Here is a 17386-nt window from a genome sequence, read left to right as displayed (position 1 = left end):
TTTGAAGAGTGAAAAAATAAATGAATGAATGAATGAATATAAGGGTCGCCACACATGATGTACATGGTCCTACATTTTAATATGTGGAGCCTTTTTTGAGTTGACCCCTGGTGAACACTAGAGGTGCCAAAATCAAAGTTAATTTTTGACCTGAGGGACTCAAGTTTGGTTTGGGTAGGTGTGCCACTGAGAATTTGAAAGTGGACCCATCAATACACCAATTTTGCATGAAATTTGGACCCATCGATATACCAAATGTCAAAAAACCTTTCCCCAAATTATGAGGCAATTTAAAAAAAATTTGGCTATAGTAAGACAAAATTGAGAAAAAATGGACCCATCCATATACCAAAATTGGTAAAAAAAGGGGGCCATTGATATACCAGAAGGCCAAAAATGCGGCATATCCTCGTATGGTAATGTGTACCTCCACATTGATTTTGAACCTGTACATCAATATTAATGAAAGGTGACACATTACCTGAAAAAGTGGTTTTTGTAGAATAACTCCATGACTAAAGGCTGTAAACATAGCACAGCTATACATTTATGCAATCCCTGTCATCAGACAATTATCTTTCAACTAGATTGGAGCATTTTTCAAATTTTTACCCCTGTATGACCTTTTGTAACCTCTAATAGTCACCAGGACCCAAATCCAAAATGGCTTCACATCTTAAAATCAACTGTAATCATTATACTTCATGTATGGAACCCCCTTGCTTTTATCACAAACTTCACATTAATGATTCAATCGGGTAAGTAGCTGCACAAAATTTGTAAAAATAAGTTTTTGTCAAAATTTAACAACTTTGGAATTCCAAATTTACTGGCATTGTAATGACTCCATCATGTGGTAGTATTACAGATGCGATGATTTTTATGCTGTAACATGGCTTATGATGGGAAAATAGTTGATTTGTTATCCTAATGAACTGTAGATGTTAACACAGTAGTGATAAAATATATGTGAGATTGAGAAACTGACAATGAGTAAAGATGTCATTACACATACTTGATTTTGGTGACTGTTTTATTGCTACTACCACAAAGTTTTACACTAAAACAAAAATCACAATTTTGTTTTGGTACACAGAACGTAGTTCAGATTTGACAATATTTTTGCTAAACAAATTAATCTGCAAGAAATATTTTGTACATAAACATTATGTAGCCAGAGGTTTCCAGTGGTATAAAAATCTCAACTTTTTTTTAGAAAAGTGAGGGGGGGGGAGAGAATGAGGCTGTGGATCACGAAATGCCCTCATTCATAACTATCACTTTTATTTTTATTATTCATCATTATTTTCTTCATTTAGACTTGAAACCCAAATAAAATTTACTTCATATTTTAGTTTCCTGTAAAATAATTGAATATAGCTGACGACATACCGCCAGTGACATCCCGGACATTTATGTCCAAATACGGCATGCATAAATTGCTCAACATGCCAATAAATGGACTTGAGCATTTAGGAAAAGAAAAGAATAACCAACCAGTTGTGTTTTTCTATAGATCCTAAATGGAAACCTGGCTTCAAAAGGAAAAGGTATGTTCTCAGTTGTGCAAGAAGATTCAAGTAATTAATAGGAAATGTTCAAGATTTGAGATCTACAAAAGTAAATAATTTCCATCTATGGTCAACAAGTGTATTATAAATTACAGTACAGTGTTTATAACTTTATATTTATTTTTCAAAATAGGTATGGTTCTAATCAAAGTCTAGTTTGTTATCCAAAACATTTCTAAATTGACACATTGCCTTATGTCTTAATAACATTTTAAATGTCACATTATATAAAGTTCATGAAACATTTTTAAAATGCTTTGTATGAAAAAACACTAAAACATCATTTTATAGATGTTGTCAATATGTTATTATAAAATATTTACGGGGGCAAATACAAGTATTTTTGGGAAAAAAATCGTCAACAATTAATAGCATTATGTTAAAATATTTTCATTAAGTAATTCCAAAGAAAACAAAAATTTGTCTCAGAGACCCGAACAACCCTACATGATTGCTTTTTTTTTTTTTTTAATGGGGAAAAATTGACAATTAGGGTGGCAAAAAATAAGAAAAAAACTATATAGCACATAGCTTTCTGGCCAAATGTTTATGAGACAAACCTCTTCTTTTTTTGCCTAAAGTCATTATTTTCATCAAGTTTCCAAAAATGTTTTCTCAATGTAATTAAAACATTTTATACCTTTTATACATGTATAAGCCCCCACCATCGTACAATTAAACCCAACATAAAAATTGTACAATGCATACATTATTATTATACAGTAGATCCAGTGGAAACACAGTGGAACTCCTTCACAAACTTGTAAGGGTCTCATTTATTAAGTGTGTGTAAACATGAATTTGTGCCATCAGTTCATGATAATGAATAAGGATATGTTTGGGACTGGAAAAACCCTTTTTATCAATTATCAATAATTTTGTTTTTACAGATTTTGTGTTACGGAGTTTTCATTGTTGAATTTGTTTGCCCAGGCTTTTTTATTAAAAGTATGTATAGTTGATATATAGCCTACATGTAGACAGCGGTGCCAAAACTGCGCCTTGCCGCTACTCCAAAAGGCATGCCACTACTTGCCTAAAACTTTCAATTTAGCCGATTTATAAAGGTTTCGAGTCTCTGAAAACTCCAAATTGCATTTACAATGGGTTCTGTGACCATTTATTGATTGGTCTGTAACTTCATGTTAAGTACTGGAAGTTTTTAGTGATTTGAGTTCAAAATTTGGGTAAATCTGCCCAAATATCCGGTATTAGGTGTCTTTTTTGGAAGCTTAAAATTTGGGCTACTTGAGAATCCTTTACTGCGACCTGGCGAGCCAATTCGCCTTGGCGCTGAAAAGTTTTGGCAACACTGTGTAGATCCTTTCAACTCACCGTATCAATGGTGTGTGGTATTTGATCGACTTTGGTATACCCACATACAACATATACAGTCAAGGTCTCATATTGTCAAGTGATGATATGGTTGGTTGGAGCCAATCATCGGAACTAAGTGGGAATTCCCAAGTTTTGTTAAAAGGGTGTGATTTTGTGCAAATGTAAATGCCTTTTGTCTGTATAGTTACCGACAATTAGGGGAAAAATGGAATTGATGAACATATCATGTGATGTTTAGATGCAGCCAAACAAAGCTGAGTGGGACTTTCCAGAGTTTATTTTTTAAAGTGCGTCATTTTGTACAAGGCAGTTTGGAGTGTAGACATCCGTGTTGGTAAGTTAAATATGATATTTTCTTAAACGTAAACATGTGATTGTGTACTTGTATACTAGTAATTTATTTAAGGGCTGTGTAATAATTATGAGGACTGATGGAGGGCACAATTGCCACCAAGGTTTGCCAATTGGACTCCCAAAAGTTCCGCATATTAAAAGAGGGAGGGCTAGGATATTTGGCTGCTGAGAGGGGCCTGCTATTTTTGGCAGGCCAAGAGGGCCTGGGGCAAGCAATTTTTAGCATGTCATTTGGAAATTCCCCCCCCCCCATAATTATTGCCCAACCTGTACTCCCAAATTACAGAAGTTTTGACTCCCTTTGACCTTTTGGCATGTGACCTGTAATAGTGGTCTGCATAATATCTACTATTCATGCTAATCAGAATAACACAAGAGAAATGAGAACAAAATTAATTTATAAAACCTGGACCTACATGAGAGGCCAGAACAACACTAAATTGAAGTTAAGGGTGCATTTTGGCTCTAAAAAAACCATTTATGCCTTGTTATGTAAATCAGACAGTTTCATGCTTCGTGGCTTTTATGCTGGATATTGGAGCATGCTAAAATCCTTTCCCTATTTTCTGTGCACAAGGTTGTTCCTACACTGGTGAATGAACATGAAAGTAGTATATATCGCATGATTATTTTGTGCGGACTAAATATCACATAAGTTGTGTTCACTGTTCACACAGTCAGACATAAGTGACTTATTACCGGTATAGTGACTTATTACCGGTAATAAGTGACTTATGTCCGACCGTGTGAACATGACTTTCAGAGCCGTAGCCAGTGGGTGTGGGGGTGTGACACACACCCCCCAATTTGTAAAAGTATACAAAAAGTCCCAAAATTTAAGAATTTGCGAGTGTAGCGAGATTTTTAAAGCTTTTCAGTCAAAAAAGTCCAAATTCGGGGAACAAAGTCCACTTTTCACAAAATTGCCCCCCCCCCCCGGAAAAAGGTCCACTTTTTCAAAATCAGCACTCCCCCACAAAAAAATCCTGGCTACAGGCCTGACGACTTTAGTTTAAGTCAATATCTATATATATGCCTCTAAATGAGGGTTGGTTTGTTTAATGCAAAATAGCATGTTTGTGCAAGTGCCAGTATCAGCAATAGTTGCTCAAACTCCAAATAATGGTGTCTGCCTTTCACTCATTGAAAACCCTCATTTAGAGGCATATGCATGTAGATACAATTCCACGGTAAATTTATTCATGAACATTCTTTTCTAGTTCTCTTTCTCAATGTTGACAAAAGGTTATTTTATGAATGCTCCAGTCCCATCTTGTTTTTCATTCATCCTATCAAATGCAGTTTTCAAAATTGATGGCTCACCATGTAGCCAGCCTTTTAGTGTGAGAGGACAAAGCCAAATTTTGGTCATAGGCCTACATGTATTTTCCCTGTGTTAGACAAGCTTTGGCTGAATCGGGCTACCCTTGGTAAACATGTTGTACATGTAAAAAATTTTTTAAATGCTGGCATCGGAAGTGTTGGTGTTTTAATTCAAGAAAATAAAGTTTGGCATTGAATTTCTTTTTGAACTATATAAATGGTGCAAACAATTTAATTTTGCTCACCATATATGTAAGATAAACATTTCAAAACATCTTTACCAGAAATAATGAGCGATGTTGATAAGGGGCTGTGTAATAATTATGAGCCCTGAAGGAGGGTAAAATTGGGGGGAGGGAAGAAATTTTTGGCAAGCTGAAAGGGGGGACAAACAATTTTTGGCAAGCTGAGAGGGGGCAAGCAATTTTTGGCACGCATTCATGGGGCGCCTTTTTAATAAAACGCTCTAAAAGGCTTAGGAAAACAGTACGGAAACGATTAAATATGCAAATTTTCCTGCTCGCTGCACTTGCAACATACATCTAGACCATTTAAGGTTTGCAATTTGGGATCCCAAAAATTTGGCATGTTCAAGGGGGGGCAAAGAATTTTTGGCGGGCTGAGAGGGGGGGAAGCAAATTTTACCGGGGGGGGGGGGGGGCTCATAATTAGTGCACAGCCCCTAATGACTGGCTTAATTAAAATTTTTGTGTCAGGGGGCAAAGCCAACTAACATTTTTTCTGGTAATGGTCTGTTTCTCACCCTTTATCTCAGTAAATATCCCATTTTCACAGCTCAAACCTGGTCCGTAGTAAGTGGTTGTATATGTGTTTCACACCATAGAGGTCCCGGGTTTGATTCCCAGCTTCAATTGAAAAGAGGACAAACAAATATCAACTTATATAAAGAGGACAAACAAATATCAACTTATATAAAGAGGACAAACAAATATCAACTTATATAAAACAAAATAAGTCGTGGTTGTGTTACAAGGGATACTAACCATAAATTATTGACTGATCCATTCATCAAAAAGTCAGTGGGAAGTCCGTCACGTTTACATCCACACTCAAGGATTATGGTCTATAAGTAATCCACTTTATAGATTCATATCAGTAACAGTTAATATTATACAGATATTGAATGTTTATGAGTTCAATGATAAGAATATTTCCATGAGGTGAAATATGGACTGTTCCATTCAACGAGACTTTGCCAAGTTGAATGGAACAGTTCATATTTCACTGAATGGAAATGTTCTTTCCATTGAACGAATAACAACATTCAATACTTGTTTTATATAACTCATTATAAGTTCCCTTTCTTCCACTTAGAAAACAAAATAAATTAAGAAATATCTGAATGTAAATTTATTTTAGAAGCAACACCTGCACCTATAATTGGCGAATCAAGGTGGAAACCTTGCCCTATACGCTCGCACGTCTGTCAGCGTTGCTATGGTAGCTCCGCGTCCGTGCAATGGAAAGAAATATTGCACTCTGTGTCACTCATGCGGAGTGCAATAGTCCTTTTGCAGCTGCCCACTAAAAATAGCAGAAATAATCAATAGTAATTGGCCAATGAAATGACAAGAAACCTTATATGAGTTATATAATATGAACTATTCTGCTAATTTTAAAAGTTCAAATTAATAAACTTGATGCTATTAATTGCTCACAGAACTGAAGTTGTCAGCATGATTGGGAATGATGTCACAGACAGAAGAAAACTTGCCTGTTGCACAACCTGGCACTAATGTAGCTGGCAACCAAAACAGAGTTAATGGAGACTACTATAATTGCTATGGACCAGTGACTATTCAGTCAAGTTACCCAATTGGTAAGAATACTCAAACATACAAAAGTTGGCCTACTGGTGTGATCATGCAGGTGCATGCACCGCTACTGGTTCTTTTGTCAGAAGACCCGATATTCAGAAAACCTGCTGTAAGACCTGATACTCATAAGGCCTGTTATAGGCCGCTAGTCAGGTGCGGCCTTCTACATAGCAAGCCTTCTGAATAGCAGGCCTTTTGTGTTGTTCTATTGAAAAGACCCATTTATCAAAATTGTTAGTAAAATTGCAAAATATATAGTGTGCTCCTAATCCTAATCCTAGCTTGGAAGTGGAATAGATGCAATTATGGCACATTTTCTGACTGACAGGGTTCTGACTGATAGTAGAGAGGCCACTTTGTGGCTACATATGATCCCGTGCATCAGTTTTAGACAAAGGTGCCAGCGGGATTAGAATTAATTGGTAGAGTTTGAATTTTCCATCGTGTTTTTCTCTTCGCCTCTGACGAATATCAGGGGCAACTGTTACACTCAGATAACCTATTTCACTGAGTAGTTCCTTTTCTGTTAGGTCCTCAAGTATTCCTACATTGCTTTGTGTCACAGGGCCCTGGTGGGCCTTGCATTCATCATGGAGTTTCATTGTTTCTTTTCTTCAGTTCTGTTTTTTTCATGAGAACCAGTCTTTTTGTCATTTTGACTGTATGAAGGTAGTTTGACTCTATCTCCTTTACATCAGATACATTGTCAGAGGTCCTTGCCCATTTCCATTGGTTGTGTTTTTCAGCATTGCAAAGTGTCGTAAAAGACAGATCAGAAAGCAACCGATTTGTCTTTTCTATGTTTTTACATGAATGGGTTTGGACTGATGTAGATCCGCCACTTCAATCAATCAATCTTTATTTTCATCAATCTCATACAAACATTATAGCATTATTATATACAATTATTGTGTATTAACAAGATTTGATGAAGGTAGGTACATCACAAAGCCGAGGCCTGATAACGATGTACCTCCTTTTAACTAACAAATAATTCTAATTTAATCAAAACAACGAATATACATAATTATAAACATTTTTAAATAAACAAAGAACCCATCTTAATTTACCATAATACAATTTTAAGCAAACACATATGCAACTTGCAACAATATCCAGTTTGGCGAATTCTGATTCACACCCTAGATTTGTAAGAGGTGGAAATTCCATCTTGTCTTCATCAATCTCTACATCCATACCCTCACCACTGCAGAAGAATGCCATTTCAGATAACTGTCTTTTTAACTTATCTATCACTTCATCAAGCACCGCACCATACAGTCTACTCTTGCCATCATCACTATCCATAGACTCATCTCTGACTTGCTTAAGCTCAGGTAGCTTTCGTTCAATGAACTTGCGCACTCCTAACCAGGTACGCTCACTTCTATCAACATTGCTGCCTCTGTCATCTATTCCTAAGAGATCCATGAGAGGGAAAATGAAAGCATCTCCCAATTTTGAGTAGATTTTAGCGCAACACAAGAACCAGTCATTCTGAATATACGTCGACACTGCCAAAAAACTAGCTTTTTTTTTCTTTACGACATAGCATAACTGGGCATTAACAGCAGAGACAAAAAAGTCATTTAAAGCTGCTGACGAGGAAGCACCCAGAAAGCGTTTAACCTCCCTGCTGAAGCTGGCCCTCGATTTAATGGCTGGAATTTGGGCAGTTAGAGAATTCCATAATTGGGCTGTAGATGGTAGAAATGATCTTTCATGGCTGACAAGGTTTTATCTTCCACTGCTAGGTCATGGGATCTCACAGACCGTCGCAACCTGGGGTCATGGACATGGATGTCTGGCATCAGCTGGCAAAATCACTCAGGGGCCTCCTTGTAAAACATACATGGCTGCTCCAACTGCCCTGCGGTGGCTCAATGGCTGAATACGATGATCTTCATACTCATTCGTTGGCAGACCAATGACACGCTTAGCTCTATTTTGCAGGAAATATTGCTTTGCGATCTCTGCAATTCTACCGAATCTATTACCAGTGAAGCCCTTGAAACCGGCATGTTCGATGTCTTCCATCTCCATCCATGATGTATATTCGTTATACAGTGATATGGAGTGCGCAGCATGGCTAGGAGAAAGTAGCTTTGATATTGCAACGAAGGCCAGCGTGTGGACACTTGATCCTGGTGATGTGAAGCGCTTCTCACCAGCTGTCACATTTAACAGTTTTTGAACGCCGATTTTCTGTTCAATGTTCTTAAAGACTTTGTCAGCTATGTGAGTCGCGCCTAGTATAGTGTGTGCACTGCATTTGAGGATTTTCTCTTTTGTCACCCGAGAATTTGCAAGAGCTTGGAACAATCGCCTGCACGATCTGATATCCAAAAGTCTGTTGAGCATTTTATGTTGTCAATGTCACAGTCAGCCAGCATTGCAAGGCATTTCAGTTTTAGATCATTATGCAACAGCACCATCAGCTCCTAAGTGACTGATATTTTCTGTAGCCTGTTGTCATGGTCTTTCGAGACATGTTAGGACCTGATATGGTAATGTGATCAGCTTTCACATCATACATTATTTTGATGCCCTGCTGCTTTGGTTGTGTCGTCAAGACCTACAGTAATTACATCATCATCTTAAAGTGTTCAGCAGGAAGCATCCTCTAGATATCGATTCCCAGTTCTGCGACTTGGAAAGACATAAGTTAAGTCCTTAGCAGATTTCCGACGCTTTGCTGTATCGTCTTCTGACGTTTCATCATCTTCACTATCCCACTCCTCATTTTTACTAATTTCTTCCCAATCTTGACCAAAAATAATATTGGCTGTTTGGACAATAATACCAAATAATTCTCTGGGGCTGACTTGTAATGTAATCAGCTAAATATTGGACAGTACAAAATCATACAAGCTATATTAATGGTGTAAAAATGTTGGAAAAACAACATTTTTGGTGTTTTGGGGGTGTTTTTTAAAAATATTTACCACTTAACACCCTTCATGTACAGAAATTGATGTTAAAAGTGATAAAAATGTGTTTCTTGACCCTGATAACCTATGAAAAGACATGTCACAGGTTGGTAAAGTATGAAAATAAGCGATTTAGTGCTTAAAAATGTGATTTTGGCGGCCATTTTGAATTTTTGAACTTTAGTGGTATCAAATGTCATCATACGTAAAAACGGTTAGCAGATTTGGACTCTACACTAAATTTCGCCATAGAAAACACTCGTTTCAAAAAAAGTATGGTGATTTGCCCAACCCTACTGATAGTAGAGAGGCCACTATGATCCCGTGCATCAGTTTTAGACAAAGGTGGATTAGAATTTATTGGTAGAGTCTCCTCTGTCTGTTTAAGTATGCTGGCAATTCTGAAAGTGACATGGACTGAGATAATTTGGTTGAAAATCTGTGTTTTGTGACTTAATTCTATTATTTTTGCTCTGAATATTAGAGGGTATAGGCCTATATGAATGTTTTAAATCGGTGAACAAATCTATTCCACCATACCATATTGAGGCAAAATTTGGGTTAAAAATGGTTTTTTTCATGATTTTTATAATATTTACAAATTTTTATGCTATTTTTTTTTTTTTTTTGGCATGAAAATTAATTTATTTGACAAGAAATATATATCAATGTATTGAGCTGGATGTTTGAATTGAAAAGTTAACAGTTACATATTTCTGTGACGTCGCTATATAGGGTTTGTGGCGCCCGAGGCTAAGGATATATATGGCGCCTCTCACCCCTCCCAATCTTTGAAACAATTGCGCGCGGAGAACAAGAAAATTTTCACAAATACCACACTTAATTTTGGTTATAATGAAGTTGAATTTCGGTCTTAAATTGATCTAAATGGATATTCGTGCTGAAATTGAAAAATGCAGTTTTTGTACCAAAAATGTCAATTATTAATACCGCTTTATCTTTAAAAGTCAATAAAGTATGAACTTCATATTTGCTGTGAAGAATATAACATGTATATTCAATATTCATAAACAAAAAAATTACATGTTATATATTGATAAAATATTTCAGGGGAAATGCATTATTTCGGAGAATTTTTCAATTTTGACCAAAAAAGTTACGGGAAAAATATTTAAATTTGAGATATTTGAAATAAAAAGTACACCACTGTATTGATATGAATGCATACATCAAAAAAAGTGAATCATGGCTACTTCAATCCTAAACACAACGGTTTTTGACCTAGGCCTATGACCTCTGTATAATCAAAGGTCAGCATAAAAGGCTTATTTTTAGCTAAAAATGGGAATTTTTTCACAACTTTTATTGTTTACTTGCTTTACACAAGTTTTTATTGCAGTTAATATTATTTATGCAAACTAGTACCACAATTTCAGGATTGCAGAAGTCACAGGTTCTTCAGTTACCATAGCAACCACATTTCCTGCTATTTTCCAGTCGATTTTGATGGCAAACTGCCAAAAAACGATAATTTTATGTTATTTTATGGATAAAATAGAAGCCTCTTCTGGGGCCGTACACTATTTGTTTTGCAATGATAACAACAATGGTGTAAAAGTGGTTTTCGAAATGGTTTCAATTAGCAATTTGTTTTGTACAAGTTTTGAACAGGCCACTTCACGGCTATTCACTAAAAGGTGGTGACAAAATTTTTGAGTGTGCCCCCTCTTTCCCAAATTCACCCAGGCAAATTTGTTGATCCGCCACTGTAACAAACTACCTAAAATTTGTTCTTATCCAAAATAATCTATTCACTGATTTTAAGGGGTTGGTTGGGTAAGGGGTTGGGTGGGATAAGGGTAAGGGTATGGGTAAGGGTGGGGTAAGTGGTAGCAGTGGGGTGGGGTAAGGTGAAGTTAGGGGAGTCATGTGATAGTGTGGGATGGGAGGGTTGTGGTAGGTGTGTAAGGGTGGGGTAAGTAGTAGGGGTGGAATTGGGGATTAGTGGGGTAAGGGGTGAGGCAGTGTAGGGGTAAGGCAAGGTTAAGGGCAGAGTAGGGTGTGGTGGGAGGTTTAGGGTAAGGGGTTTGGTAGGGCGGGTAATGATAGGTATGTGGTAGGATGGGATTGGGGATTAGTGGGATATGTGGGGTAAGGGCAATGTGGGTTTGGGGTACTCAATACTGGTCCTAATTAAGCTGGTACAGGAAAATCAGGGGAAGTCACATGGCTCTACTTGCACAACCACATTATTGGAAATTTGGAATAAAGCAATTTCTTAAAATATTTCTTGCATGTAATTGTTTCTAGGTTTTGACTATATTACCTTCCCAATATATATTGTTTGCATTGGTTTATACAATTAGAAAGCCAGATTTCAAATCAGCTGCAAGGAGCTACACGCAAGAAATTGACTCAACCAAGCATGGATGGCGATACATCTGGTATAGATGTGGAACAGGAAAGTGAGTCATCGGAGGCCGATCTGCAGTTGTGTAGTCACAAAAGCAGATGTCTTTTACGAGGCAAGTATAGAATTGAATACATGAATACAAAACCCACCCAAGTCCATACTTTGGCCAAATTGAGTTAAGCATGGGAAATTGTTGCTACACATATCCTGTCATATGCATGAAAGAACAACTCAAATAAAATTCATCCTCTGTGTCTATTGAGCATGTGAAAAATAGTATGTATGAAAGAACCACACAAGTCCAGGATTTGAGTCTTGTAACACATTGATTGAAATCCAGTATGTAAAAAAAGTCCACTTGTAACACATAATTGCTGGAGAGTGACTTTTGAAAAAAAAAAAGGTTTAATCAAGGAAAGTGTGTGGTTTATATTATATGGCAGTATGCTTATCAACATTATACATACCTGTGTGCTTTATTTTGTATTATCTTACTAGTGGTAATCTCATTCCAACATTGTTGTCTTTGTATATGATTTAAAAAACACCCAAGTCCAGCATTTAAAATGAACCCCCACAAAGTCCCTGAAATGCTAACCGTCATACAGCTCAACTGATCATACTTTTCCTACATTCGACCTTGCATGATTTTTGAGTTGACACAGTCATGAAAATAACTATAGATAGGCTACTTGACAGACCATTAGTAGTCCAGTTCTGAACCTTTTCATTGATCATTCATAACAATAGGTATCTGATGGATCAGTGAAGATAAGAAGGGATTATAATATATCCGTAACCTTGATATTATAGTACATCTCGAGGAAAAAGTGCAATGGACATGTTTTCATTTTATGTTTCAAATATCCCGCGCATGAAAATTGAGTATTTAACCCAAAATGGAAAATGGAACATTTTATTGGAAATCTGTTTAACAGATTTTTTTGACATCTTTTTCTGCACTGTATTATACCTAAATTAAGAAATTTGATAAATATTCAAAGAAAATATAGGTCATCCAAAAAATTTTAATTTTTACACATTTTGGGGCAAAAAAGGAAAAATAAGCAAAAATATCCAAATCTGTTTAACAGCTTCATTCATCAAGTCATAACAAATGGCCTACATGCTTAATTTCTAATAAAATATTGAAATTGTGAAAAATATAGGTATTTATTGATTTTCATGTTTTTTCTTGCAAATATGCTAATAATATGCAAATTATGAAATTGCAAAATAAAGTTTCTACATAGCATACATCTTTCAAGTGTGATGTTCAAAATGACAGACATCAAAAAGAGATTCGATGAAATGTAAAGGTGTAGTAACAATTTTGGCATGGACTGTCTGGTCAGGAAAAGTACGGTAAGTTGAGCTGTACCTATAATACAGTTTTTAACCCACTCATTTAATAATTGCACATAAAACTTACCATATTGACCAGGTAATTCTAACTGAAGGATTAAAATGATACACAGGTTTTTTTTTTCTCAAAATCAGTTCCCATGGACTTGGGTGGGTTTTGAATTCATGTATTCAATTGTTAAGTTTGGGGTTTAGTTCTATATCTATGAATGTTCGGATATGAATGAGAATGTTTTAGGAAATGTCATCAATTTTTTAAGAAATTACCAAAAACAGGTTGTGTATATTTTTGTTTTTCTCTACTGAATCCTGTTTTCCGTTTAATTTCGCCTACAACAGATGATAAAGATATTCAAACAATACTTTCTTACAAGCTATTTTGACTCCAAACGTATCCAAAAATGCTATTTGTATCCAAAATGAAACTCTTTTTCACATCTTGGGTCAAACTTAGCAGCTGATCATGCCAAACATTGCAGAAATTATATTTCGCGATCAACTGATGTAACAAATTGATAGCAGGGCATGCACTGTTTAGAGCTAGACAGTCTTTACTGGCGAAGCCACTTATTGTACCAGTTGATGCAATCGGATAAGATCATTGTTTCCATCAGTAGGCGGATGTAGACATTTATTTATTTGATGTGGGCAGTGTGCGACCTTCACTTTTATCATCTTTTCTGCCGAACCAAACCTCACAAAAGCTCACTTGACAAAGCATTTGCAATCCCATGTGATGCAATTGCATCATCATTGAACACACATATTGGCATGAAAAGCCTACATAAACCCTGTGGCAAGTGATCCGTGGGGTCCGTGGTTCAAAACCGCACCCAAGAAAAGAAGTTTTCTCTTTTTAGTCTTTTGTTCTTCCTTCCTTCTTTCCTTCCCCCTCGCTAAAATAGGCCTGGTTCGCTTAGGGTTAATAACACCTTCATTTTTCTCTGAGTAGGCTGAATTAACCTTAAAGCCTTAATGTACGATCTTTTTGAATTTTTAGATTTTTCTTTTTTCTTCCAAAATGATAAAATAGTTTAAATATGCAATCATTATGAAAGTTCCCTATACATTTGGATGCAAAAACATTGGAAATTTGCAAAGAAACAACATCATAAACTTCACCTCTTATCACTCAAAATATCTCGCACTTTTTGGATTAGGACGGTGAGTGCGGCCTCAGAGTTAGTCTCCTACACAGCCGGTTTGGTTATGCTCCCTCCACAATGTTCGGAGGGAGCGTAACCAAATGGTTTCGTAGGAGACTACGATTTGTGACCATTCCGATATCGATATATTATCATAATCTGAAAAATTATGATAATATGTTGGACCAACAGAAAATCATCCCGTTTTACTACAAATAGGGCAAATTTGACAGTTTGCTCATAGATTTAAGTTGGAACATGTGTAAGTATTACAAATATGCCAAAAAATCAGTTTTGAAAAAAAAAAGGTATATTCTGAAAAAAGATCGTACATTAAGGCTTTAAGCAAACCAAACCCACAAAAGCTCAATTCACAAAACATCTGCAAGCGCAGGTATCCCACGTGGTGTGCGATTACATCATCATACAAACACACATACATGTATGGGCACGGAAAGCTTCAATCAAGGAAAAAATAATTGGCACACTTGCTCTAAACAATGGAAATGCATGCCCTATCAAAATTGGAGAGGCGAGTGAAACATGCATGCAATATATGTGAAGTACAGACTCCAAAACTGGTTCAGTTAGGGTTAACCAATATTTCGGTCAACGTACAGAATTTTCCATTTTTTTAAATTCTGCTGAGGCAACAACCCAACAACAGGAATTGATACCAGCTGGACATTTATTTCAAAGCATGGAGGGATGTGTTGCTGAAAGGTTTATTTAATTATTTCTTGTAGCCTTAGAGGTCCGTAGAAGGTCGCCAGCACCCCCCCCCCATTTTTCACATTGTTGATGAGTTTTTGGTATCATATAATACCATCATGAAATTTGACTCCACAAATCTATGTATTTCCAAAGAAATTGTGACAAAACACATTGTGGTTACCAAATTTAACACGCCTGGGAGTTCCAGGCCAGGCCAAATGAAATTGGTGAATTCAATACCAGTTGGCCCAGAAAAATGAGATCAAAATTTATAGAGGGTGCTATAATGATATACACTTAAAACAAAAATAAGGAAGTACATAAGGGGTGAAATAAATCTTGTTAAAAATCAGGACTCAGCGGTGAAATGTACATGATATACACCGGCAAAAAATACTTCAGGGGCAAATTAAATAAGAAGCATGATTACACATCAGACATATTGAATTGCATTCCAAATACGAAGAATATCCTTTGGATATCAAATAATTATATACAGGGTGTCCCAAAAAAAGAGGCCCCTCATTGTGCCCTCTTTTTCTCCTATTTCTGAGAAGTTGATTAAATATATTTTGATATGTAAAGAAACCTTTAATCGTTAGCTTTAATAAACCAAAACAATTATTTCAATCGGCTCACAAATTTTGAAGATATGCGCTTTTGAATAAAAGTACCCGTTTTTCACTCTGTTCACGGATAGCAAACAGAGTGGTTGGGATGGCTCATGCTGTGGAGTGACCTGCACGATCACCAGACCTCACACCACTTGATTTTTTTCCTTTGTGGCAAAATCCAAGATCTTCGCAAACGTATTACTGAATGCATTCGCAAGTATCCGGCGCACAAGGATGGTGTAACGACAGCATTCAAGCTTTGACTTACGTTTGGCGGACATGCATGTGAAAAAAATATTTAGGGGTGAAAATAATCAAAATTCTTGATTACTTAAATGTTTCTAGGGGTAAAATGTCACATATTTTCAGATTTTGGCACTTAAAACCCCTTATTTTTCAATGATTTTGAAAACTACTGAGTAGTGCCTAATTTTTAATGCTAATTATGTGACAAGGGTACATTTGTGATATTCAAATCATTAAATGGGATAAATCTATTTCTTTTATTTTTGTAACAGGGTTAGAAAGTTTGGGGTCAGGGTGACAATTGGTTTGGGAAAAAATGCAATTTTCGCCTAATTTTGAGCTTGAAAAAGCCATAACTCCTCAATGGTATGAGCTATTGAGATGCTTTTTGTGTCTTCTTGTTCAGTATTTCAATAGCTAAATTGTGATATAAAATTTGACTCAGTTAAATATACTGACAAAAATTAAAGTAGTAATATGTTACCCCTACCCCTAACATTTTGGTGGGTGTGAAAAAATAAAGGCCAAAAAAAAAAAAAAAAGTCCTTCAAAACTGTGAGGTTTAAGGCTAAACAAATATAAACTTGCTATAGCCAAGACCTCCCTCTAGAGCAAGTTTATATTTGTTTAGCCCTGAGAGTCCCAGTTTTGAAGGACTTATTTTTTTATGCGACAATTTTCGCTCAAATTTGAGGACTTGGGCAGAAATATGCCTGTACTGTGCTATGGGGAAAATTTTCAAGTTGACAATTATGCATTTTTTATGTCAGATTCAGTTTCTACACAAAATTTCACCCTAGAAAATGTTCCTATAAGTAGGATATCTTTCACTTTAAGTTCCCACCATTCTGGCCACCAAACGTAAGTCAAAGCTTGAACGCTGTCGTACGCAACGCAATTGATGCAATGAGGACAAGGGCTGAAACCTGTATTCGCCAAGAAGGCAACCAGGTAGAGGGCAGAACAGTACAGTAAACTCACTTCAGAAGAACTAAATACAAACCATACAGCATTTTAGGGCTACCTTAGTAAAAATAGAAATGATTTATGTTGTAAATAAAAAAAAGAAAGCAAGAAACAACAAAGTAAGAAAGTAAGAAACATAATAAAACAAAAAGGCATAAACAACCAAGAATAAGTAATTGCAAGTAAAGCAAAAGAAGTCCCATTCGGCATCTATTTTACCCACAAATTAATGACACTATTTACAAAATCCATTGCCCATAAACCCACCGGTAAAGCCCATTCCATAAATAAAGTTATTTTATAAAGTTATCATTGAGGAATGTTTGATATTCATGCATGGTATGTGTACTCCTTTTCAATCTTTGAAGTAGCGAAACCTTCTCCGTGGACAGAGTGAAAAACGGGTACATTTCTTTAAAAGAGCATATCTTCAAAAGTTGTGAGCCGATTGATATAATTGTTTTGGTTTATTTAAGCTAACGACTCAAGATTTCTGTACATACCAAAATATATTTGATCAACTTTTCAGAAATAGGAGAAAAAGAGGGCGCAATGAGGGGCCTCTTTTTTTTGGGACACCCTGTATTAGCACTACTAATCACCCATAG

At 36.2% G+C, this 17386-nt stretch overlaps 1 long non-coding RNA gene across 1 annotated transcript; it reads left to right on the top strand.

The window, feature by feature from the left end:
• Positions 1 to 3018: 3018 nt before the first annotated feature.
• Positions 3019 to 11844, top strand: LOC140172133 (uncharacterized). The gene is made up of 3 exons (XR_011861676.1): positions 3019 to 3243; positions 6268 to 6426; positions 11682 to 11844. It is a non-coding gene; the product is annotated as an uncharacterized lncRNA (long non-coding RNA).
• The last annotated feature ends 5542 nt before the right edge of the window (positions 11845 to 17386 follow it).

This window comes from Amphiura filiformis, chromosome 15 (genome assembly GCF_039555335.1).
Source record: "Amphiura filiformis chromosome 15, Afil_fr2py, whole genome shotgun sequence".
Lineage (NCBI taxonomy): Eukaryota > Metazoa > Echinodermata > Ophiuroidea > Amphilepidida > Amphiuridae > Amphiura > Amphiura filiformis.
The sequence above is the reverse complement of the archived record's forward strand: the minus strand, read 5'-3'. Positions and strand labels throughout refer to the sequence as shown.